The following is a 13221-nucleotide window of genomic DNA, read 5'->3' on the forward strand; positions in this document are numbered from 1 at the left end:
GAGAGAGAGAGAGAGAGAGAGAGAGAGAGAGAGAGAGAGAGAGAGAGAGGTCCATCAATGTTGTTTCAACAGAATTTGTCAAAGAGAGAGAGAGAGAGATCCATCAATGTTGTTTCAACAGAATTTGTCAGAGAGAGAGAGAGAGAGAGAGAGAGAGATCCATCAATGTTGTTTCAACAGAATTTGTCAGAGAGAGAGAGAGAGAGAGAGAGAGAGAGAGAGAGAGAGAGAGATCCATCAATGTTGTTTCAACAGAATTTGTCAGAGAGAGAGAGAGAGAGAGAGAGAGAGAGAGAGATCCATCAATGTTGTTTCAACAGAATTTGAGAGAGAGAGAGAGATCCATCAATGTTGTTTCAACAGAATTTGTCAACGTATTCTGATGTGGAATCGACGTGGAAGATACATTGGATTTGAAGAAAGTCATCAACTGTTGTTCTGAGGATAAAATATCAACCACAGGAGTATGTCATTATGGTAACAAATTTTCAACATAGACGAACCATATTTAAAATATGGTACACTTGTATCTTCGAAACAACGTAAGATCTTCAACGTGATATCTACTATAAGTAAAAAACAATAGTGCACTACAGTATTTATTCAACCTTAAAATGAGTAACACATCCAGGGGCAACATTGTGAGATTACTGTAAAAATAAATGTCTTCTTATGAAATCATAGAAAGTGTTCAGGGTTGCAGGTCTGTGGAAATCTTCACAATTGCTATAATAATCTGCACAGAATCTGATACGGCATTAATCACTTGCACCATGTACTTCAATGTAATCTCAACTGCAATACAGGTCATTTGGTTGTGCTATTAGATGAAGCACAGTGATACGTTGTTGTATAAATAAACTAAATATCTGACATTGTATTCCATTTGAACTTGGTTGTTTGATAAATGGTTGAAAGTGCAGTGATAACACATTTAGGTGACAACTAAACCAAACATCAGACATGGATATTCCATTTGAACTTGGTTGTTTGATAAATGGTTGAAAGCGCAGTGATAACACATTTAGGTGACAACTAAACCAAACATCAGACATGGATTTTCCATTTGAACTTGGTTGTTTGATAAATGGTTGAAAGCGCAGTGATAACACATTTAGGTGACAACTAAACCAAACATCAGACATGGATTTTCCATTTGAACTTGGTTGTACATTAAAGCTGCAATATGTAACTTTTTTGGCGATGCGACCAAATTCACATAGAAATGTGAGTTATAGCTCTGTCATTCTCATTGAAAGCAAGTTTAAGACGCTATAGATAAGTTCTATATGTGCTTTTTCTATATTTCCCGCGGTTAACTTTGTTTTTTTGCATCTTTTAGTCAGACTATTTTTGGTTTTGGAAAATATATATCACAGCTGTTTAGATGGTACAATGATTCTCTACACTATATTTGCTTGTTTTGGGAAATATATTTCACAGCTGTTTAGATGGTACAATGATTCTCTATACTATATTTTTGGTTTTGGGAAATATATTTCACAGCTGTTTGGATGGTACAATGATTCTCTATACTATATTTTTGGTTTTGGGAAATATATTTCACAGCTGTTTGGATGGTACAATGATTCTCTATACTATATTTTTGGTTTTGGGAAATATATTTCACAGATGTTTAGATGGTACAATGATTCTCTATACTATATTTTTGGTTTTGGGAAATATATTTCACAGCTGTTTAGATGGTACAATGATTCTCTATACTATATTTTTGGTTTTGGGAAATATATTTCACAGCTGTTTAGATGGTACAATGATTCTCTATACTATATTTTTGGTTTTGGGAAATATATTTCACAGCTGTTTAGATGGTACAATGATTCTCTATACTATATTTTTGGTTTTGGGAAATATATTTCACAGCTGTTTAGATGGTACAATGATTCTCTATACTATATTTTTGGTTTTGGGAAATATATTTCACAGCTGTTTAGATGGTACAATGATTCTCTATACTATATTTTTGGTTTTGGGAAATATATTTCACAGCTGTTTAGATGGTACAATGATTCTCTATACTATATTTTTGGTTTTGGGAAATATATTTCACAGCTGTTTAGATGGTACAATGATTCTCTATACTATATTTTTGGTTTTGGGAAATATATTTCACAGCTGTTTAGATGGTACAATGATTCTCTATACTATATTTTTGGTTTTGGGAAATATATTTCACAGCTGTTTAGATGTACAATGTACATTTTTGGTTTTGGGAAATATATTTCACAGCTGTTTCTACAATGATCTATACTATATTTTTGGTTTTGGGAAATATATTTCACAGCTGTTTAGATGGTACAATGATTCTCTATACTATATTTTTGGTTTTGGGAAATATATTTCACAGCTGTTTAGATGGTACAATGATTCTCTATACTATATTTTTGGTTTTGGGAAATATATTTCACAGCTGTTTAGATGGTACAATGATTCTCTATACTATATTTTTGGTTTTGGGAAATATATTTCACAGCTGTTTAGATGGTACAATGATTCTCTATACTATATTTTTGGTTTTGGGAAATATATTTCACAGCTGTTTAGATGGTACAATGATTCTCTATACTATATTTTTGGTTTTGGGAAATATATTTCACAGCTGTTTAGATGGTACAATGATTCTCTATACTATATTTTTGGTTTTGGGAAATATATTTCACAGCTGTTTAGATGGTACAATGATTCTCTATACTATATTTTTGGTTTTGGGAAATATATTTCACAGCTGTTTAGATGGTACAATGATTCTCTATACTATATTTTTGGTTTTGGGAAATATATTTCACAGCTGTTTAGATGGTACAATGATTCTCTATACTATATTTTTGGTTTTGGGAAATATATTTCACAGCTGTTTAGATGGTACAATGATTCTCTATACTATATTTTTGGTTTTGGGAAATATATTTCACAGCTGTTTAGATGGTACAATGATTCTCTATACTATATTTTTGGTTTTGGGAAATATATTTCACAGCTGTTTAGATGGTACAATGATTCTCTATACTATATTTTTGGTTTTGGGAAATATATTTCACAGCTGTTTAGATGGTACAATGATTCTCTATACTATATTTTTGGTTTTGGGAAATATATTTCACAGCTGTTTAGATGGTACAATGATTCTCTATACTATATTTTTGGTTTTGGGAAATATATTTCACAGCTGTTTAGATGGTACAATGATTCTCTATACTATATTTTTGGTTTTGGGAAATATATTTCACAGCTGTTTAGATGGTACAATGATTCTCTATACTATATTTTGGGTTTTGGGAAATATATTTCACAGCTGTTTAGATGGTACAATGATTCTCTATACTATATTTTTGGTTTTGGGAAATATATTTCACAGCTGTTTAGATGGTACAATGATTCTCTATACTATATTTTGGGTTTTGGGAAATATATTTCACAGCTGTTTAGATGGTACAATGATTCTCTATACTATATTTTTGGTTTTGGGAAATATATTTCACAGCTGTTTAGATGGTACAATGATTCTCTATACTATATTTTTGGTTTTGGGAAATATATTTCACAGCTGTTTAGATGGTACAATGATTTTCTATACTATATTTTGGGTTTTGGGAAATATATTTCACAGCTGTTTAGATGGTACAATGATTCTCTACACTATATTTTTGGTTTTGGGAAATATATTTCACAGCTGTTTAGATGGTACAATGATTCTCTATACTATATTTGCTTGTTTTGGGAAATATATTTCACAGCTGTTTAGATGGTACAATGATTCTCTACACTATATTTGCTTGTTTTGGGAAATATATTTCACAGCTGTTTAGATGGTACAATGATTCTCTATACTATATTTTTGGTTTTGGGAAATATATTTCACAGCTGTTTAGATGGTACAATGATTCTCTAAACTATATTTGCTTGTTTTGTCAAATAAACAGAAATTAGGCAAACTATTTAGAATTTTAGCAACCAGGCAATGCCAGAGCAATTTATTCTTAGTGTATATTTAAGATGGTTGATAGCATTGTGATAATACATTGGGAATTCAACAAACTTTTGGCTGTCTTTCTGAGTGGGTCAAAATAGGTTTGAATCTCATTGATCGCCATATCTACCGAATACTACCCAATTCTCCACGTTGATATGGCGTGGTGTGCCCAGTGGGGAGGAAGGGCTCCAAAGGGTTTGGATGAGCCTTTGAAGTATCTTGGCCTGCCTCAGAACATATTTAACCTCTCTGCTTAAAGGATCAGGTGGAATTAGCTATCTTTAAAATTCAACACTAATGTCCTTTCGGATTAGACTATTTCACATAAAAAAATGAAATACTATATAGAAAACTGCTAGGGGCAACTTGGCTCTGCTATGAAAGAGGCCACCCATTTTCTACACTGAAAAAAAAATATAAACGCAAAATGGAACGTGTTGGTCCCTTGTTTCATGAGCTGAAATAAAAGATCCCAGAAATTGTCCATAAGCACAAAAGCTTATTGCTCCAAAATTTTGTGGAAACATTTGTTTACATCCCTGTTTGTGAGCCTTTCTCCTTTGCCAAGATAATCCATTCACTTGACAGGTGTGGCATATCAAGAACCTGATTAAACAGAATGATCATTACACAGGTGCACCTTGTACCTGGTACAATAAAAGGCCACTTTAAAATGTGCAGTTTTGTCACACAACACAATGCCACAGATGCAATCGGCATGCTGACAGTAGGAATGTCCATCAGAGCTGTTGCCAGAGAATGTAATGTTAATTTCTCTACCATAATCCGCCTCCAACATCATTTTAGAGAATTTGGCAGTACGTCCAACCGGCCTCACAACCACAGACCACGTATACCCACGCCAGCCCAGGATCTCCACATCCCGTTTTTTCACCTGCGGGATCGTCTGAGGCCAGCCACCCGGACAGCTGATGAAACTGTGGGTTTGCACAGGGTTTGTGCAGAAAAGTTTTTCTGCACAAACTAAGAAACCGTCTCAGGGAAGCTCATCTGTGTGCTCATCGTCCTCATCAGAGTCTTGACCTGACTGCAGTTTGGCATCTTACCCGACTTGAGTGGGCAAATGCTCACCTTCGATGTTCACTGGCATGCTGGAGAAATGTGCTCTTTTCAGATTAATCCCGGTTTCAACTGTACCGGGCAGATGGCAGATGGCAGACAGCGTGTATGGCGTTGTGTGGGCAAGCGGTTTGCTGATGTCAACGTTGTAAACAGAATGCCCCGTGCTGGCGATGGGGTTATTGTATTGGCAGGCATAAGCTATGGACAACGAATACAATTGCATTTTATCAATGGCAATTTGAATGCACAGAGGTACCGTGACAGGATCCTGAGGCCCATTGTCGTGCCATTCATCTGCCGCCATCACCTCATGTTTCAGCATGATAATGCACAGCTCCATGTCGCAAGGATCTGCACACAATTCCTAGGAGCTAAAAGTGTCCCAGTTCTTCCATGACCTGCATACTCACCAGACATGTCACCCATTGAGCCTTTTAGGGATGTTCTGGATCAAGATGCTCTGGATGAAGTGTAAGACAGCCTGTTCCACACTTAGAATACATCACAAATTGCACCCTTTCCCTATATAGTTCACCCTGCTCAAACATTGTGCACTATAGAGGGAATATGGGGCCATTTGGGAAACAGAGTTCCACCCAACAAAGAACAATGACAGTCCAGTGTTCTAGTGTTTTAGTGTTCCAGTGTTCTAGTGTTTCAGTGTTCCAGTGTTCCAGTGTTCTAGTGTTCTAGTGTTCTATCCGTCCAACTCCCATCTTACTCCAGCTGATAATGTCATCTCTATGGTACCAGGGTTGTGGGCATCAACCCTACAAGATGCTGCTCGCGTCACTAACCAAATGTTTGTGTCAGTTATATCAGCCTAAATGGAAACACTTGGCCACAGAAAATTAGTTAGCTGGCTCTGCCTTGATTTAAGGGGAGAGCCAAAGCCTTAGTCCAGTTGTATCCCAAATGACCCCCTATTCCTTATATAGTGCACTACTTTTGACCAGAACCATATGGGAAATATGGAATAAGGTGCCATTTGGGACACATCCTTAGTTGGGCTGGCAACCACCTCTGGTGTGAACCAATTCATCATCTTGACTGGTTGATGGAACAGGATCCAGAGACCTGACAAACAGCAACATATTTTTTTACAAAGGATGGCGATGGCCTCAGCGGGACCTGATAGCGTAGTAAACTGAAATCTTAACAGTGGAATGTAATGAGAGTCCTGGGACAGAGGATACAAATCTAATCTGCACAATGACCATTTTACAGGATGTCCTGACAATGGCGTATCCCAGATAGTACCCTATTTCCTACATAGACCAGAGCCCTGCTCAAAAGTAGTGCACTATATAGGAAATAGGATGCATTTGGGATGCAACTTATGAGATGTACATGACCAATATACAAACATGGTGTGAACAAGGCAGTCCATCAACAGCCATTATGAGGAGGACAATCGCCTACCACCTAATCCTAGATTGTCATATTCTCATAATTAAAGCAAATTTTTCCACACACGATACAAGTGAGTGGAACAACTATCCCCTGTCACTAGGTTCAAAGCTGAAGGGTTCAAAGCAGGTCTTTCTTATCATCGCCTGGTTGGTAGGCTACACACTGAAAGAGCCTGTGTTCTGCTGGGTGCTGAACCAAACAACCATCGTTTGTAAAGCTGGGAATCTTTGTTCCCTTAAACCTTGATTATGCATGGCACAGCACTAGCAGGGTATTCTGCACCAGTGCTTCTCTCTCTCTCTCTCTCTCTCTCTCTCTTGGTCTTGGTCTCTCTCTCTATCTCGGTCTCTCTCTCTCTCTCTCTCGGTCTCGGTCTCTTTCTCTCTCGCTCTCTCCCTCGGTCTCTCTCTCTCTCTCTCTCGCTCTCTCTCTCTCTATCTCAGTCTCTCTCTCTCTCTCGGTCTTGGTCTCTCTCTCTCTCGCTCTCTCCCTCGGTCTCTCTCTCTCGCTCTCTCTCTCTCTCGCTCTCTCCCTCTCTATCTCGGTCTCTCTCTCTCTTGCTCACACACAGAGGGAAGGATAATATCAGGGGAGATGAGATACTGCCTCAAACCGGACTTTGATGCCAGTGTTTTAAAAGGCTTGTCATAAACTGTGGGAGCAGTAAACAGAACGTTCTGGTACATATTGCAGACAGAAAGATAGAAAGGGAGGGGGGGAATAATTCATGTAGGCATGAATTATTTAAAAAATTCAGAGGTTTCCTCTCTTAGTAAATGTAAAGCAGTATACCTGAATAAAACTCTTGGGAAGAAAGTATAATTGTCTGGACCCACTGGCACAGATGTCAGTTCAACGTCTAGTTTTGATTTACATTTTGTTGAATTGTCAACTAACGTAAATTCAACATGAAATCAACAAAAATTGTCATTAGATTTAGGTTAAATGTTGGATGAAAAAAATCCTAATGAATGTTGGGTGAAAAAAATAAATCCTACTGAACCTTATGCCCAAAATTCCCTTTCTTTGATGACTTTTTCCAATCCGATCAGTTTTCCACGTTGATTCAACGTCATCACATAGATTTTTGGGGTGGTTGAAATTATGTGGAAACGACGTTGATTCAAGCAGTTTTTGCCCAGTGTGTAGTCTCTGATTGCATCCCAAATGGCACCCTATTACCTACATAGTGCACGACTTTTGACCAGTGCACATAGGGTAAGTAGTGCACTAATTTTGACCAGTACCCATAGGGTAAGTAGTGCACTAATTTTGACCAGTACCCATAGGGTAAGTAGTGCACTAATTTTGACCAGTACCCATAGGGTAAGTAGTGCACTAATTTTGACCAGTACCCATAGGGTAAGTAGTGCACTAATTTTGACCAGTACCCATAGGGTAAGTAGTGCACTAATTTTGACCAGGGCCCATAGGGTAAGTAGTGCACTAATTTTGACCAGTACCCATAGGGTAAGTAGTGCACTAATTTTGACCAGTACCCATAGGGTAAGTAGTGCACTAATTTTGACCAGTACCCATAGGGTAAGTAGTGCACTAATTTTGACCAGTACCCATAGGGTAAGTAGTGCACTAATTTTGACCAGGGCCCATAGGGGGACATATTTTTGATGAACCTCTCTATTTTTGCAGTCATGGTATCTCTCAGGGATAGGCTAGACAAGAAAAGTCTCAAGCGACTTAGAAACTATGCTGAAAATGAAATGATACTGTCCAGACTGGCTATATTTACAGAAGCATGCACAAGTTATCTTTGAAATACTATGTCCCGTATCCACAAAGCGTCTCAGAGTAGTAGTGCTGATCTAGGATCAGTTTTGCTTTTTAGATTATAAGGAATGATGTAATATGTACATGGATCAAGGGTCTGATCCTAGATCAGCACCTACACTAGAAAAAAAAGGTGCTATCCAGAACCTAAAAGGAATCTTCGGCTATCCCCCTTTGTGAATTCCCCATGTGAGCAATCCTAACAGACTACACCCGCTATACAGCCTAATGAAACTGACTGAATTCTCACTGCAGGGCCATGTTCAATAAGCAAACGTTGTGGAATGTTGCAGATAGAAATTGCTTGAATAGAGCTGATGTGATTTGTAATTACATGCCAGAGAGACAAGTTTGCTCTAATCAATATAATAAATGTATATTTGAATGTTAGCCAACGTTGTGCCCTGCTGGTTGCTACCCATGTTTGGCCTTGGTTATGGTTTCCAACATGGTGTTCAGTCTTGAAAACAAAATGAAAGCATTACAACTGGCCATAATTCAGAGAGGACGACTATGATCAATGCATCCCTGCAAGTAGGGGAGGAGTGAATACCGGGCTATCTTTCCAACTAATGCAGTGAATGGATAAATGTATTCCACAGCCCTAAGACGAGGTACGTCGGCAGGAATCACGAAAAGCACACACACAATCCAAATCAAGATGGAGTGTAGGGCAATAAGATGAAATGGGCAATGTGTCTTTTTGTAATGATATCAAGGTACAAATGTGTAGTGCTCGAATAGCAAGACAGGCACCCCTCTGAGTAGTAAAGATCAGATAGGCGATGGAATACATGAAGTAGACTTGGCATTGGAGCTGCTCATTGAGTAACCTCATTAGTTTTTACTGTTGACTCAGGTGACTAATTACAAAACCATTACAAGGCTCTAGTCTATTCAGCATCATTAGGACATAGGAATGGGGTCAGGCGGACTGGAGCTCCGACCTCACATAAAATGACGTTTTTATAAATAAACGACTGGCTTCAGCACCCAAAGAATAGCCACAATTGCACACGACACTGATCTGGAAATGCGGGCTATTCATTTTTGTTAAGAACTTAATTTTACGTGACATCGGAGGTCCAGTCCGCCCATACTAGTCACAGCTCAACTCCATTGTAGTAAATCGTGGAGTTGAGTTTAGTCGGCTAGGGTAAGGGCAGGGTAGTTTCAGAGGTGTCGTGCCTATAGGGGGCATAGGGGCACGTGCCCCCTCCGATTTATCTTGTTAAAAAAAAAAGAATAGTTGGTATTTAACTAGCCCAGCTCGGTTCCCAAACTCATAACGAGGTACCAAGAAGCCATTTCAGGCTATCAATCTAGTTACAGTAGCTAACTTGTCTAACTAGCTTAGCTGGCATGCCTGCTGGCAAGGTTGGTAGACTTTAGAAAAGCAAGCATTTACTAAATGTACTAAATAAGACACATTTCTTTCAATCTTTTACCTAGATTTTAGCAGAGATGCAGAGAAGCATATTTAGTTTCTTTAAAAAAAAAACAGTCAGGAGGATACAGACAGCTCAAGAGGTATGCTTAGATATTCAGAAAAATAAACATATATTTTTTTACATAGATTTAAGGATAGTGATTATGGCTCTAGATTGCAGGAAAAAGATGTGTTGGGTGTTTAAAAAAAAGCTAAATTCTCCAACTTCCAAACAGGGGGGGAGAGCACCCCTCCAGACCACCCCCCCAGCCATCCTCACGTACTTTGTGCCCCCTCAGATATTTGGGGTGCATAATGCTCCTGGGTAGTTAATTCAGAATGAATCATGTAATAATACTAAACGGAAGCCATCTTTATATGACTAAGCAAGTCAAAATTTATTAAAGTATTAAGTAGAAATTGATAAAATAACTCTGTGAGTTCATAATGTGGATGTGTGATGTAAATACACCACATCGTTCTATATCTCTTTCTCGTCTTGATTTCCTCGTCTCAGTCAGTACTATCGGAGTATGTGTTGCGTTACGACACTGATAGCATCGCTGGCTCTTTGGTTTGCCTTTCCTCTCTCCTCCCCTCCCACATGAAAAAAATACTATAGTATGCTATGGTATAAATACTATAGTATTCACTGTAGTAGATAAAGGATTGCAGTATACTGTAGTATTTGCAGTGTACTGTAGTATTTATTGTGGTGTTTTTGCAGACTGTACTATACTGTAGTATTTCCTGTCGCCCCTTTAATGATCCTTTATCCAGTTCCATTGAATATACCTTTTTTTTGCTGACTTTACTGTAGTATTTACTATAGTATTCTACAGTATACTAAAGCATTCTATAGTAGGTACTACACACAATCGGGTAGTATAGTATTCTACAGTATACTACAGAATTCTATGGTAAGTACTGTATTATTCTATAGTAAGGTGGAGTATTTTTCATGTGGGCTGTAAGGTCCTCTAGAGAGGAAAGACAGGACTCTTGGCACCGCGCGCGTCCCAGAGGAGGGCGTGTCAGGTGGACACTTCAGTTTGATAGGATGCAACACCTGCACTGTTCTTCAAGGTCTTCTAGAAAGGAAAGACAGGACTCTTGGCACCGCGCGCGTCCCAGAAGGCTGAGCAAGGTGGCAGTGGTATTTTTTTCTTATCTTCAAAGCGCTGTCTCAGAGGGCGTGCCATTCCACATGCACACGTCAGGTCGGGTGGACACATCAGTGTGATTGGACGCAGTCCTTTTAATTATCCTTTATCCAGTTCCATTATATACAGCAATTGTATAAAGGTTATATTAAATCAATGTGCATTAATGACGGGAATTCCTTGATTACAGTAGTTTCAATCTTCATCATTTTTGGTTTGAATATATAACCCCCAATTAATGCACCCATCATTCATTGAAGAGCCCTTTCAGTTATTTGTTACTAGTAGGTGGATGATTGGTGAGACTAGTGACTGGAACATTTTGTGATGTTTATCTAAAAGTATAACATTTTTTGATATGCAAGAGCGCGCGAAAATGCACGTACGCACTCTCCTCTCTCTCTCGCTCTCTCTGTCTCTCTCTGTCTCTCTCTGTCTCTCTCTCTCTCTCTGTCTCTCTCTCTCTCTCTGTCTCTCTCTCTCTCTGTCTCTCTCTCTCTGTCTCTCTCTCTCTCTGTCTCTCTCTGTCTCTCTCTGTCTCTCTCTCTCTCTCTCTGTCTCTCTCTCTCTCTCTGTCTCTCTCTGTCTCTCTGTCTCTCTCTCTCTCTCTCTCATTCACACACACACACAACATTCACTAAATGAAATGGAACTCAGCAATCCAATTTAACATTTGAAGTGAGAGAAAACTAGGGTAGGCTAAAGTATATTTGGTCCACGGTAACGCACAACTGCTATACTCGGCTATTTCAATCTATTATAGGGTGGGGGCCCCGCATGTCTGACAGCACCTGATTAAGTGGAATATTTACTCTCCCACAAAGTGAGGGGCCATCACTTACACTTTAGACTACTCCATGTATTACCGTCACACTGTTACAATCACATAGGCATGACATGGTGTCATTTAGCTATATGACTAAAAAGAGAAGACGCAAACACTATGTGTCATTATGCGTTATCCCCTCCACAACAATTATAACATAAATAACATAAATGATACATAGATCGTTTTGGAGACATCAACATCACATGATATCAACGGTCTTAATCAGCGCAATAGGAATCGAAACATGTATTTAAAAAAATGAAATACTAGCACATAGGCGTATAATAAACAATGTGTAATAAAATCCACATAATTACCAGTAGTTTGAGTGGATCGTTAAATCCCTCTAGTCCTGTCGAGAAGGTGCTCTTAAAAGGGACGTACCTCTGTTCGATGCTGCTTCGTGGACACCATCGGAAGGTGTCTCACTTCAGGGACTCGGGACGAGGGGCAGTCTCTAGCCTAGTCATCATCATCATCATCATGTCCTACAGAATATCATTCGTGTTTAACAATGCCGCACTTTTACTTATTCTGTCATCAACTCACATCTCTGCGTAGTCTTATCTAGCGGGTCGGCTGCAAGACCGTGTTGCTTGCTTCGTTTGATATTTGCCGCACTCTGCGCGACGAGTGTCATCTGCTGCTGCGAGCGCGCGCGCGGTTTGACATTGACTTTGATTATTAATTCTTGCTTACAGAAAAAACTGACGAAAAGCAGAATTTACTTCATAAAAATGTTTCACTGAAAAATACATAATACACGGCATAAATAGAATACAGGACACAAAAACATAGTAGTGGATTTTTTTCTCAAAATATGAAAACTGAATTGTTAACAAATTGAATGATTGAAATTCGATTTTTTTAAAGAGATTTAAGAGTTAGAGCTGTTGTACAGCGTTCTTTTTCTCAGAAGTCTGGTGGAGAATTCACCTCTTTTGGGAGAGAGCAGTTCATACAGTGGGTTCCCCCATCGCTTTAAAATATCACATTTCATATCCACTGCCCTTGGGGCAATTTTCTGCTGGAGGCAAGTCAATGCTATTATTTTCCAGGATCTATCAAGAGCTGGGCTTGTAAGACCATGGAGGTCTGTCTGTCCTTCTGTGATCTCAGATGCAGTTGAGGGTTTATCATTTCAAGCCAACAGTGCCAGTATTTGCGCTGAAAACTCGATTCCTCGAACAGTCCATTCTCATTCTGCTGGGCAGTGTTCAACTCTCACCCTCAGTTCTATTGGTAGTAATGATGTCCAGTCTTTCATCTGGATCCATTTCTATGAGAGCAATCATTTAAAGTGCTGTAGGCCAGTTGACCACAGTGACAGCTTACAATGACCAACCTTTGACTCATGGGGCACGGGATGTGAATGCTCTAATTTATTTCTAAGGGGTGAAATTATTATAGGCCTAAAGCCAAGGATATCACATGATGATTCGGCTATTTGACTGGTATTTAGGCTATTGGCATAGACTAACATGCTGATTAGCCTAGCCTAATAAATAGAGGCTGTCATATAAGC

Source organism: Oncorhynchus masou, chromosome 13, assembly GCF_036934945.1.
Source record: "Oncorhynchus masou masou isolate Uvic2021 chromosome 13, UVic_Omas_1.1, whole genome shotgun sequence".
Classification (NCBI taxonomy): Eukaryota; Metazoa; Chordata; class Actinopteri; order Salmoniformes; family Salmonidae; genus Oncorhynchus; species Oncorhynchus masou.